Raw genomic sequence first — 13,851 nt, forward strand, 5'->3', positions numbered from 1 at the left:
GCGCTTCAATCAAGTCTGACACTAGACATCTGAACTTGGTCCGACTAAATTAACATCTAATCTAATACCAGTCAATATATGCATCTATCACCAGTGTATGAATGAAATATACTGTATGTATATAGTGTACAGACACTCAACAGTGGCTATGAAAATGATACGGGCACCAATTTCTTTATGCTGTTGTTTCAAATGGTTGCACATGTATATAACATTATTGATCCTCCTACCCGTTTTTAGGATTTATTTTAATTGGATTAAAAACCGGTTTCCCTGTTGAAAGCCATCCATCATATGAAGCATAAAGACCCTTTCAGAGCTTAAATTACTTTTCTTTGACAGAATGAGTCTTTAGAATTGTGTTAATGGCATACTGTACTTGGATGATCACTTCATGTTTGATAGCAAAAGGTCTCTGTAACTGAACATTTAATGGCTTAGATAATTTGAGTATTTATCGCTTCATCTTCTTTCAGTGGAGTGGTTGGACTTTTAAGTTATCTTAATGGCTATTTCTTTGACAGAAAGTGCTTCATTTTGTTTAACTGCCAAAAGAAGAGGTCTGGAAATTGCATTATTGTGTAAAACACAAATCTCTATGGAGAAGAATCTAAATGTCGATTCTGGGATGCTTATTAATGGATCATTAATAATTAGATACACCTTTGTTTAGGTCACACGAAAGAGTGGAGAGAAAGGAAAAACATTTCCAGATAATTCTGTGAAATTTGTAAAATCAGAAACCCTACATACGGTAGGCCTACAGTTGGAGGCCATCGATATTGTCCTTTTCTTTTTGCTGAGGTTTGCGTGATCTGCGCAAAAGGACAGTTAACCCATTTTGGGCGGGAACCCCTTTTGGTGTTTTAAACTATGTTATAATTTAGCTATTGAAAAATAGCAGATCTACAAGCTCATAGCACGCCACCGAGTGGCGCGCTACGAGCTTGTAGGTCTGCTATTTCTGAAAAATCGTGAAAATATTTATTTCAGAAAACTGGAGGATTTAGAAGTTTTTTTTTCAATTCTGAGGTCTGGCCTAAATGGGTCAAATGATAAGGGACAATATCGGTGGCACCCAACTGTATATGCCATAAGAGAGTATATGGCCTGGCTGAAGTCATTGCAATGAAAACATCATCATCTATGGATTCCGGCTATGACTTGAGGCCATGAGTAATTTATTGGAATCTCTTTAATTTATTAGGGTAGTCATATTACGGCTTTGCAAACTTGGCCCGGGCTTTTTCTTTTTTGCCCTCCCCAGGCTAGATTTGTTTAAAGCTGTATTTCACCAGCAGCCCAGCTTGCCTCAGATTTTATTAAACCTGCTTACTTTCTTTTGATATTTTACTTGGAAAATAATCATTTTGAGGAAAGGTGTCATGGATGGATTCAAGTGTGGCCCATGCAGAGGCTTCAAAACTCTGCTATGCTAGAAGTTATTTTGGAAGAAGTGTATTGCATATAAACATCAACATAATATAGCATGGTCCTATTTCCTATTCATAGCCTGTTGTGTTGCATGCACAGTACAGTTGAGCTGTACTGCCTGTACAGCAGAGGGTAGACATGATCATTAATTTGGCAGTTTTGATGTTTCTGACTCATCATCATATACAATATACATGTACTTTTTTTTAAATATATAAAATAGAAGATCTACAAGCTTACAACGTGAAGTGAAGCTTTGTGAGTTTGTAGATGGGGTATTTTAGCAAAGCGATGGTGTAGAGTAGAATGTAGAGGGAAAGAGAAGACCAAGTATAGACCCCTGGGGGAGCCCGGTCAGCTAAGTATATAAAGTGGTTATTATAATGCATTGAGTTATTAAGAGTTATGAAAATTCAAAGTTGAGAAGCGTGAAGGTGTGCAAATAGGCCTAGTGTTTCTCCATTCTAAGTGGAGAAGGGGAGTGTAAGTGTCTTTAATTCCTATTTCTTCCTACTTTCTAGACTCAGAAGTTCAGATCCAGAAGGACAGAACCCCCCCACCCAAGAAAAAAAAGAAAAAAACACAAACTGCAACTGTCACTTTGACTGATTCAAGTTGCATGCAGCACCAGTATTCCCACTACTGTTCCCTGTGGTATATGTCACACTGGCAACATGGGAAACTGACGGCGTCAATTTATCAGAACAAAAGCTTTCCTCAACAAGAAGAGTACACACCTCTGGGCTCTGGAGACAAAAATATCAGTCCACCCCCACCCATACTTGTATCTAAACAGAATGTAGGACATACACAACCTGAAATAGACATTTCCGTCACAATTATATTTTTTCTGTATTTATCCCCCTCAAGTCAAAAGTTGGTGCCTTTATTTGAATAAAAACTTTATTTAAGTAGCACAGAGATGGGTTTTTAATACGGTAAAAAAATTACTCCAAAGTGCATCCTGGTGGTGCAGGGATGAAGTACCTACTGTATACCTTCATCTGTATCAGAGAAGACACATGGTTGTCTACACACTCCCCAGACCAACAGAAAAGGTTAACAGTAACAGAGTGGAGATCGGCAAGGAATAAAGAAATCGAACATAAAAGTTGATCAAAATAATAATCTTATATCTATTGATGAAATGTATGTATGTGTCAATGTGTTTGTGCATCATAACTCGAGTGCTGCCCAAACTCTGTCTGTGTCCCATATGACCCGAAGGTGTGCAGTGCGAAGCGGAAATTTAATCGGACCAACGGTTTCCAAAAAAACCCAAAAAACCCCCCAACTTTACCAAATAAAATTCTGTCCTCTGCGGAGGACTCGCCAAATCTCTGTGTTTGGGAGGGGTGTGGGCTGGGCACAGGCTTCCCTGATTGGACCAACCCGACCTGTTGGCTTGGTGATACGGCACAAACGTGACACAAACGGTCTCTGGCGTTTGAATGGCTACCCTGACCATCACCTTCACTGATTGGCTGAGTTTTAATTCATGTTTGTACCATTTCTCCAATATTAGTGGTGGCGTGAGAAAATATGATTTAAGCCTGAGACTCCAGCATGTACTAAAATAAAATACATTAAAGGACTATTGCGCAAGCGGGTGGGCATGTATTCCCAATCCCTACTTGCATTTTTCCCGAATATGCTTCCCCTTAGTAGGGCACGGGTCTAGTAATAGATTCATTTAAAAGCTCCAATGTGAAGATGTGGCAGTAAGCCATTTTTGTAAGAAGTTTCATCATTAACCACATGAACGCTAGCATTCCTATTGGGCATGTCATAATCGTGACATTCAGTGGAAATAGCTGATCTACAACACATTGTGAGCTTGTAGGTAGTAAGTTTCGGCGAAGAGATTTGGTGTAGAGGAAAAAGGAGGGGGCCAAGTACAGAGCCCTGGGACCCCAGTCACAGTACAGGGCGCCGATGGCACAGTGGTTAAGGTGCATACCACATATAGGCTGGTATGCCTGACTCCCCTGTTAACTCTGTCAATCTCCACTGTACTATTGAAATAAAAGCAGAAAAGCCCCAAAATATCTTTAAAATGTTGTTAAGTGCAGTAATTTCACTGATATACAGAACTGTAAAACCCCTATTTACTCTTTTCTCTCCAGGAGTTGGACCCTGCAGTGCCTGACTTCTCAGTACTGAACATTTGGGTAAGTTCCAGTTCCAGTTCCTCTTCTCATCGTTAATGGAATATTTGATTAACTATATGTTTGCCATACATTATTATGTAACAGTGGCGTGTCCAGAATGGAATGCGTTATTGTAGAACAGTGAGTGCTCCCGTCAGTGAAAATATGTGCAATTCTGAGAAATGTGCCAATTTTGCTTCTCACCCAGAGAGGATGGTAAAGCAGTTGGGGTCAACATTTATGTTTGTAAATGGATTCCTGGCAAGTATACCCTTATCGTATCCTGGATGGAAGTTTTCATCATGTCCTTGCAGTAGTTCCCAAATGTTCCATGCCAGGGACCCTTAAATAGCCATAACCTCTGGCTGCAGCCCCCCTATTGTGAAATGACTTAAAAAGCATAGCAGATTTATAAGCTCACAACACGTCACAAGCTTGTAGATATTGTTTGCATTTGCTATTGAATATTTTCAGTAATGACGTGCTAAATAATTGTTTTATATAATTTCATTTTCCTCTCCTTTTCCAAGTAGCCCTCATAGCGCCCCCTAGCGGCCCCACTTTATAAAAAAGCAATTTCCATTCATAAAGGCGAGTCACAGAATAAGAGGGTGCCTTTGTAACACAAGTTGCCCCATGATGCCATCTTCAATTTGCTCAATTAGCCATGGATATCAAGAAAGCAAGACATGACATGTTTAGTTATGTAATATTGCAAAACCCAACTCCCCTTGAACCAAAAGAAACTTTGTCTAATTTGCCCACATAAAGGATGTTAAAATAGACTTAATCTGAAAACTATGACCTTGCTCTGACAGGACACTAATAGCTTCAAAGTTCGGTGGGAATATTAGATTTATCATAACACTGAGAGTAATGAAAGGGAAGTGATTCAAACGTGTCTGAACACTTGAGCAAGCCGGGGAGCACCAACCAAATCAAGTTACACAGGAGGAGACGGGTTCTTCAAGTTTCATAAGAATGTCAAAGTGACAGTGCCTAGTTGGCAGTGTCATATATTTGAAACCGTTTAATACCAGTAAGACGCCCTGAGGGCGAGATTGCGTCCACGCATCCGCCTGGGTGACGGCAGACTGCTGGGCGAGCCCTGGTGCTTTGGCCTGGGGTTCAACAGATCATGCAGATCAACATATGGAATGAATTCTGTACTGGCCATATATGGAGCGGAGTGTAGTGTACAGGGTTTGATGAGGTCAGATCAACATATGGAATGTGAGAACAGGTCAGCTCCATATATGGAGATCTAAGGGTTTGAGGTCGGATGTAGAGTTGCTGTCCAATATTGATGACATCAGGGACCTCCATATATGGGCATTCCCATATATGGGCTTAATATTGATGAGGGCAGGGAGGTCCATCCCTGATGATGTCACGAGACATGACCATATATGGAGGCATGGGGTGACGGACTGACTGACGGGAAATGCACGTTTTCATAGTAAATGCGACCTGCGGTCCAGTGTTATAAATGCATGCTTGCAAACAGAAGTAACACTGCTGCTCATTTTATCTAATTACGTAAACGTGGACATTAATTTGTGTCACTTCTGAAAAGATGCGGATCCACCCCAAAATGTTGTTCCAAATGTTCAGATAGCGGAGCGTTAACTGCTTCTTAGTCTAATTGATTATAGAGTGTGTGTGTGTGTGTGTGTGTGAGTGTGTGTGTGTGTGTGTGTGTGTGAGAGAGATATACCTGAACTTCAGTTGCTTTTTTGCGATGGTTCTTTTGTGTTATAAAAAAAAGTATCGTTAGTCTCTTTAAAAACAGCTGTAATGCTGTTTAGTTCCCGGCATAATGTGCATACCCTCCCAAGTAAACATCGATTGATACCGTGGAGAAGCGGTTACCTGTAGTTGGATATGTTAAAATAAGCCAACTGTAGGGTGTTAATGCTTCTGTTTACCAAGGCACACAGGGCTGTTGAAAATAAAGATTTCTTATTTTCCGTGGGCAGATGGTGAGATGCTCATACCGACACCTGGGCTCTTATTCACTGTATATAAATCGTTGAACAGGTGGTCTAGGAAGCTTCAGTTCCTTCCTATGTCATTCATCAACACACTGGCCTTCTAGTAACTATAAGCTCACTTCAGCACTCTGAGATTGAACACGAACCCAAAAAAAATCATCTTGGTTTTTATGCCCAAACTGTCATTGCTCTTATTATGCATTATATCTCAGGATGGGTGGGTTGTGGGGGGAGTGCAGTGCCTGTTTTATGTTCTGACAGATGCCCAGAAGTGTTTTTTAGGCCATGGGCCTAGTTTGCCGTTGTGGTTCAGCTCTGTTCCACTCGTAAGCAGCCCTGCAGAGCCCTACTGCAGTCACACTGGGACGCATGTGCAGGTATTTCGCTCACATCTTTGTTGGCGATGTGCGTCAGCTGGCATTAATGACATTCCCCGTATACAAGGCAATACAATTTGTGGCTTTCTGGCTTTATTGAAAAGCAGAAATCACATTATGAATCGCCACACTATCAGCTTGCCCGGCGTTAATGGGGTTATTTCGGTGTCACTTTGTGACTCATAGATCAGAGTGTTTAGGTTTAGTTACCCAGCACTACCTGGGTATAATAGGCTCTGCCTCGTTCTTCCCTCTCTCCGTCCTCTCTCTCTCTCTCTCTCTCTCTCCTCTCTCTCTCCTCTCTCTCCCTCTCTCCCTGATCGAGATCTTTTCTGACGCCACAGTTGACAACCTCTCTCCCTAACGGGTTTCCCCTTCCCTTTCCTTTTTCTCTTACTCCGTCTGTCTGTCTGTTCCGGTCTGACACACAACAAAACCCTACTGCCTAACAATTTTTGTGCTGAGGTCAACTGAGTGATACAGAGATTCCCATATATGGGCATATCAGTCGGATCGGCAATGCGACTTAGGTGTGAGGGCACTCTAGTAGGCCTATAGATTTTTGCATGATAACAGTTGCTTTTGCTCAAGGCTCGTTTTGCAACGTAATTTTGAGTGGTACCGTGCAACCACTCCTATAGACGGCTATACGTGTCCCTGGGTCTGTCCCTGGGTCCCTGGGTCTGTCCCTGGGTCCCTGGGTCTGTCCGAGCACGAAAATAGCGTTTTAGCGTTTGTTCACCACCAAGTGTCACTGTTGCACAGCCTAACACACAGACACACACAGGCCAGGGAGGAGGGCCTGTACAGTACAGTACAGTACAGTACAGTACAGTACAGTACAGTACAGTACAGTACAGTACAGTACAGTACAGTACAGTACAGTACAGTACAGTACAGTACAGTACAGCATTTTTTTTTGCATTTGGTAAGCAGTACAGTGCTAGGCTATATGTTCTTGTCACTTTTAGACAGGGTTATTGTTTGGCTGGTGTCTTTTTTAAATGTGAAAGCCATGATTACCATGGAAACTCTGGGCTTGTTTTTATTCAGTGAGAGTAGTTGTCAGGGTCATGACTGATTGCAAACTTCACGTACTGAAATAGCTTTGTTATATTTCTTGAGGAGGTGATTCGTTTTTCTTTAATATCTGGCATTTATATATCGCTTTTCTAAGTACTCAAGGACATTTTGCATGTGTGGGGCGGTGGAGAGAGCAAACATAATATATCAACTTTATTAGTAAAATTGAATTGTCGCCTCCACGGTCTTCACCTGTTTCATCAGCCTTGGTCCCAAACTGGCTGAAATCAGACAATTGTTTCAAAACGGTAAGGCAAACATCCTGTGTTTCTCTGAAACAAAACTTGATGAGTCTACCAAGGACCCAGAGATTGAAATAGAAAATTACTCAGTCATTAGAAATGACAGAAACAAACACGGTGGTGGTGTGTGCATGTATATTCACCAAGATACTGAATACATTACTGACTTGCAGCATGATGAAATTGAAAATGTGTGGGTTGAATTAATTTTCAAAAATGCGAAATCATTATTAGTGGGCACCGTCTATAGACCGCCTGACCAGCATGGGTTCTATGATATACTTGAGGGGTTCTTAGCTGGGGAGGAATGTGTAGAGAAAATCCTGATTGGCGACTACAATACAGACATGCAACGTAAGGAAGCACCTGTGTTTAAGTCATTCAGTAGGTTCTGTGATCTACATAGTGTCAGTCAGCTAATTACCCAACCCACAAGAGTGTGTTATTATACTCAAACTGTCATTGATCTCATTCTGACCTCGGACAAATCCAGAATCTCCAAGAAATGGGTTATTGTATGTGGGCTTAGTGATCATTTTATGATTTTCTGTACCTGCAAAAAACTAAAACTAAAGTCTGGCTGTCACAAACCAGTCATATCTAGGAACCTCAAAACCTACTCTAGCGAGGCCTTTAACCTTAAACTGAAGAGTCCGGATTGGTCCGATGAGCTCAGGAGCTCACTAGTCGAAGAAGCATGGCTTGGCTTCAAAACCAAATTTACATCAGTACTAAACAACATGACTCCTTTGAGAACCATCAGGGTCAAAACCCGCTCGGAGCCATGGATGAATTCGGACATACTGACTGCAATGAAAGCCAGAGATAAAAAATGCTCTGAACTTCTTAAATGCAAGTCCAAGCTAGCCAAGCGCTTCGACAGTGATCTCCAAACCCAACTGGGCATCCTAAAAACACAACGAAACAAGCTAAGAAACAGTGTAACTGCCATGACCAAATCAGCTAAAATAAACTTTTTCAATGATAAAGCAGAGGAAAACAAAAACAATCCTCGGGAGCTCTGGAAGCTACTAAATAACCAACTAGGCTGTGGTCAGAAACTAAAAACCAGGTTTACAAACATAAACATCAAATCGAATGACACCCTCATCACTGACAAGCTTGATGTAGCCAACTACTTGTTTTGGTGTAGAGCACATCAAAGCCTTCTACAAAAACCTAGGTGTTTGTAAAGATGATTTTAAAATGGCAATGGTAACAACTGACGAGGTACATAAAAAACTGAGTGCCCTCCAACCCCACAAGGCCACTGGCCATGACAATATTCCCTCCAAATTTCTCAGAGCCATTTCCATAGCTCCAATCATCACCCACATAGTAAACCTATTATCGCACGAAAAGATGAAATTCCATCCTGGAGGCTTTCCGGTGATAAAACGTAATCAAAAAAGTCAACCAAAGAACAAGATTCCTTTGCAGGATCTCCTCGCTGGTCAACAAAAACACCTTGAAGACCCAAACAGGAGCCCTCGTACAAGGTTTCTTCGACTATGCATGCACCTCTTGGTACCACAGCACCTCAAAGGCCCTTTAAAACAAGGCTCCAGACCTCCCAAAACAAACTGGTCAGGCTCCTACTTGGCCTCACCCTCCGAACCCACCTCACCCCTGCCCACTTTGACAGGCTGGAATGGCTTAGGGTCGACAGCATCTTGCAATGGGTCTGGTCCACAAGATTCGATACACCACCAAGATACCCATGTACCTGTCTAAATACTTCCTTAATGTTAACGAAGTCCACACCCACAACACCAGAGGGAGTGCAACAAACCATGTACAACCCAGATTAGGCACAAAGGACTCAATTATTTTCGCTCCTATGCCACCAAAATGTGGAACGCCCTACCAACAGTCATTAAGACATGCAAATCCCTTGACTCCATCAAAACCGCTCTCAAAGGGCACCTACGGACGGCTGCAATTCGTAACTGGCCCCCGTAAAATCGGAACCCCCCCCACCCCCACCCCTTTTTCCCCTCACTGTATATGTTTCTTTTACCTCCTTTATGATGAATTCCTGTTCTGTTCTCTGTCTATATAGAAGTGTCTATTTGTACGTCTCTAAATGTTTTGATGAATTTAACAAGGTGAACCCTCTTGTAAACAAGTGTAATGCTTTATTGGGTCGTCCCCTCACAGTTAACAGTCTTTGTATTGAGTTGTGCTTGAAATGTACTGTAATTCTGCAAACTGTTAATACATATTTCAATCAATCAATCAAAAAGAGAAGAATTTAAAATCAGGTGTTTTTATTATTATTTGCAAGGCAATATTATCCCAGGATTTTATGCGCTGTAGAATGTCTGCCAACACTGTGCCACTACCTGGCATGTTTGCCCAGTTTTGCAACGTTGTAATCTATTAACCCATGTTGGGCAGGAACCCCTTTTGGTGTTAGGATTATGTTATGCTTTAGCTATTGAAAAATAGCAGATCTACAAGCTCATAGCGCGCCACCGAGTGGCGCGCTACGAGCTTGTAGGTCTGCTATTTTCGAAAAATCGAAGAACCACTGACATAGAAACAGCTTTTTCAGAAAACTGTCAGGATGTAGAAGACATTTTTAGAATCTGATCTCAGGTCAAAATGGGTTAAAATCATGTTTTGTTTTCAGGTGTAATTACAATGCATTATCCAAGTTATTGAACCTTTAGATGACGGTGCTGAGGTGAGTCATATTTATAATACGAGGGTAGCACAGCTGACTCAATTTGACCTCGCTCTCTCTGTAGCCCTTGTAAAGTCTACCATTCACCATTAAGTGCTGGATGTTTCAGGCCCCCCCCATGATTCACCAGAGTGCTCTCTGTTATATATGCAGCCAGCCAGGTTCATTCATTCCATGGTTCATTCAGTAAAGCTGAGGCTTTTAAGGCACATCTTGTGGTTTTCAGCACCACGCTGGATTAGGTACCGGTGGAGAAACTCTGCTGGTTCTGAGGTGAGAGAGGCCGTGGTGATAAAAGTACTCAAATGTTTTACTTAAGTAAAAGTATAAATACTGCAATATAAGTAAAAGTCCGGAATTCAAAATGTACAATGTACAAAAGTATTGGCATCGAAATGTCCTTAAAATACCAAATGTACTCATTATACAGAATGTCTCATTTCAAGTTTTCAATTGTATAAAATTTGAAAATAGCAGATCCACAAGCACACAATAAGTCGCATTGAGCTTTTAGTTCGGCTATTTTCAAATGGTCGAAATAAATAGGGCTGAAGTGTTTAATGTATGCTTTGTGATAATAATCACAAGTAACTAAAGTTTTCAAATAAATGTAGAGAAGACAATAGACAATATTTGCCTCTGAAATGTAGTGGAGTAGAAGTAAAAGTACTGGCAATTGGAAATACCCAAGTAAAGTACAAATACCTCAAAAGTACTGTACTTAAAAGGATCCCTGGCTAATGAGACAAATATGCCTTAAAACATTATACCTGCCGTCTATAACTAAAATTAAAACATAACACCTTAAATATTTTATTTCATTCATAAATAGACTCTTTCACTCAATAGGAACGGCTCCTGTCCCAAGTTGATGATGTCATAATTATGTCCATGTGTGGTCCAGCCCTATGGAATGTATAGCATGCACATGCTAATAAAAATAATTTTGCTTTGATGCTCATATTATCTTTAGTATTAAGTTGGTTTTATTAGCATATGCTAATAAAACCATTATTTATTAGACAAAAATGAATCCAACGTTTCGGCGGTTAAGCCTTCATCAGTCCCTGATCAGTCCCTGATGAAGGCTTAACCGCCGAAACATTGGATTCATTTTTGTCTTCATCCTTAAGCCTTCATCAGTCCCTGATGAAGGCTTAACCGCCGAAACGTTGGATTCATTTTTGTCTTCATCCTTCAGCCTTCATCAGTCCCTGATGAAGGCTTAACCGCCGAAACGTTGGATTCATTTTTGTCTTACCTGCTGTCCTAATAAAATATTGGCACTCTGGCTATTGGCGTGTGCGGCCACCTTCTTGTTTTTTCAAGATTTCCTCTACATAATTGTCTTATTGGCCAGGGATCCCTTTAAGTGAATATTCTTAGTTACTTTCCATCACTGATGAGTCCCACACAAATATCTACGCACCATGTCACATGCCCACATGGTCGATTCACTGTGCACACAAACACAGAGGAATCATGTTTAGCTTGTTTGTTTTGGGAGTCGCACAGTAAAATACTCAGTGTTAACTCTGAGAGGGTACAAGTGGAACTAAATCGACCCTTAATTTTTACCCTCTCTGAGTTACAGACCTGTAAGGGGTCCTTTTGGAATTGTATTTTACTGTGAATGATTCGGTTACTTTGTGCTGGGTGCAGAAGTGTTTTCATTGTTTGTGTGTAACCATGCCAGTCCGCATGTTTTGATGCCAGCTCGCGTGTTCTTTTGCCAGTCTGCATGTTCTGAAATACTCTTTGCCACTCAGAAACCTTGAAAGCCAGATAGTGCTGCAGCAAGGGTAGCTGGATCGCAATAATTCATTCCTCGCTTTAACACTCTGATTATAGGACCAGGTCCTGTCACCTTAATTACACACCAAACACTTACTGGGTATATTTATATACAGTACAAGTCCGACGTGTCCAAGGACTCCAGAAATTAAGTGGCCTGTCGGAAGCCGGCCTGCAACAGGGGACACAGTGGCACTGTAAACTTTGCTCATGTTTTGCTCTCAGACCGTTTGCATGGAATCCTGGCTCACAGTTGGCCTGTTTGGACCAGATTCTTGAAGCACACACATCAAGTCGAAGAATGACTCGCGAGGCTGCCTGCCAGCTGAATTTGAAGAACAGCTTTGCTTCACTGTGGAATTTAGAAACGCTTAACTCTTTCTTGGTCGTGACTAAGAGCTGTTGCCAAGGGCTGTCTATTGACTAGTTCTATTTTTATTTTCTATTTTTTTTAAATGGGGGCTTAATGTGAATGGACACATGCACTAGTTTTCTCTGGACTCTCGGGGGAATGCATCAGAGGAATTATGCTACAGTATGGCCTCCTTTTTAGGAAATTTCATAATCTCTCGGTGCTTACTCTCCCTCATTCATTTAAGAGTCATTCATTTAATCCGAACCTAATACCTACATATATATATGTGATCTAGATATACCTCTGTTAGAAGGATCTCACAGAAGGTATAGGCAGTACAGTAAGTGCTTTCTCTGATCCACACACCTCCATAAACCTCCCAGTATCTTTGATGGTGCTTTACCCATTCTATAATCTTAACATGCACGCTTTTAGGGTTAGAACGGATGCCAGGTAGGATAGGATATAATAAGGATATGCCAAGGATAAAGCCAGGTAGAATCCTATTCTAGGATATTCATGGAAGATACGTATTTTGCTTACTGTACTTCATGTGGCACTGCCCAAGATATTCCTTTTCTCTGTTTATATAAGTGATAAATTGTATTCTTATCACCTTTGCCGTGCATGCTATAATGCTATGCTTTATAAATATAATACAAATAATAATCAGAATAGTCAAAATCTGTATGTTGCCAAAACATTCACGTTTAGTCTTATTGATTAAAATGTTGCTGCAGCAGTGGAAATTATTCTATAAGGCTTGTATGTTTGAATTCCATTGTTCACCCATTAACCTTTATTCAACCAGGGATCATTTGCTGAGGCTGCAGGCTCTTTTCTCACACACATTATTTACACTTGGGAGCTGCTCAGTAAAACCGATGGGCCCTATTATGCGTGTCTTAAGTACCAGGTCTTATGACTTAACTTAAGACCTGGAGGCGTGGTCAATGCTGTTTGGCCACTCAGAATAGCCAAATGGCATTGATCACGCCTCCAGGTCTTAAGTTAAGTAATAAGACCTGGTACTTAAGACATGCATAATAGGGCCCATAGTCTCTTACTGTCTCTTACAATCGTGTAGATTGTCATTGACTGGGGTCATTTTTGGTCCCCTCCTTTTTCCCCTGTACACTAGCCTGGCCTAGCCAGCGTGCTTTCTGGTCTAGAGGGGCACACCTCCCTGTACACTAGCCTGGCCTAGCCAGCGTGCTTTCTGGTCTAGAGGGTCACACGCGCAAGGAGCAACCGCTGGAGTATATTGGTTCACCGATCTGAGCCAACTGTAGGGTGTTAATGCTTCTGTTTACCAAGGCACTGTCATTCAGCGGTGCTTACCTGACATGTTTTACATTCAGAAACATGTTTTTACAAATATCTGTGCTGTGTGATTGTGCACATCATTAACACATCACATGTGTGAGCGCATCACATTATCTGGTGATGAATCAAGCTCATTCATGTTACTAAAGTACATACATTATTACCACTTTTAACATCCCAATGTCCCCAATGTCACTGGCTTCCCTACTTTGGGAATTTGATTGGGTTAAGTGGTTAACAGTAGACATGTATACTGTACATTGGCAAACGCCATACAGTATTATCATTGCTGTCTGGTGAAATATTCAAAACGTTAACTTTTTTTTTTTTTACAAAAAACAATTGAAAAAATTGGAACATGAAAAAAATGTTCCAATTGATCAATGTTATTATTTAGGCACACAAGC

General features: G+C 41.1%; 1 protein-coding gene across 4 annotated transcripts in view; it reads left to right on the forward strand.

Moving 5' to 3' along the window:
* The window catches only part of lpp (LIM domain containing preferred translocation partner in lipoma), a 194,411-nt gene that overhangs the window by 31,373 nt on the left and 149,187 nt on the right, over positions 1-13,851 (forward strand). For all 4 annotated transcript variants that reach the window (XR_013790431.1, XM_079506186.1, XM_079506187.1 and 1 more), the window contains exon 3: positions 3,561-3,605. The gene's annotated coding sequence lies outside the window, so the exon portion shown is untranslated. The remainder of the gene's footprint in view (positions 1-3,560; positions 3,606-13,851) is intronic.

The sequence above is a fragment of the Electrona antarctica genome (genome assembly GCF_951216825.1).
Source record: "Electrona antarctica genome assembly, chromosome: 7".
NCBI classification, from domain to species: domain Eukaryota; kingdom Metazoa; phylum Chordata; class Actinopteri; order Myctophiformes; family Myctophidae; genus Electrona; species Electrona antarctica.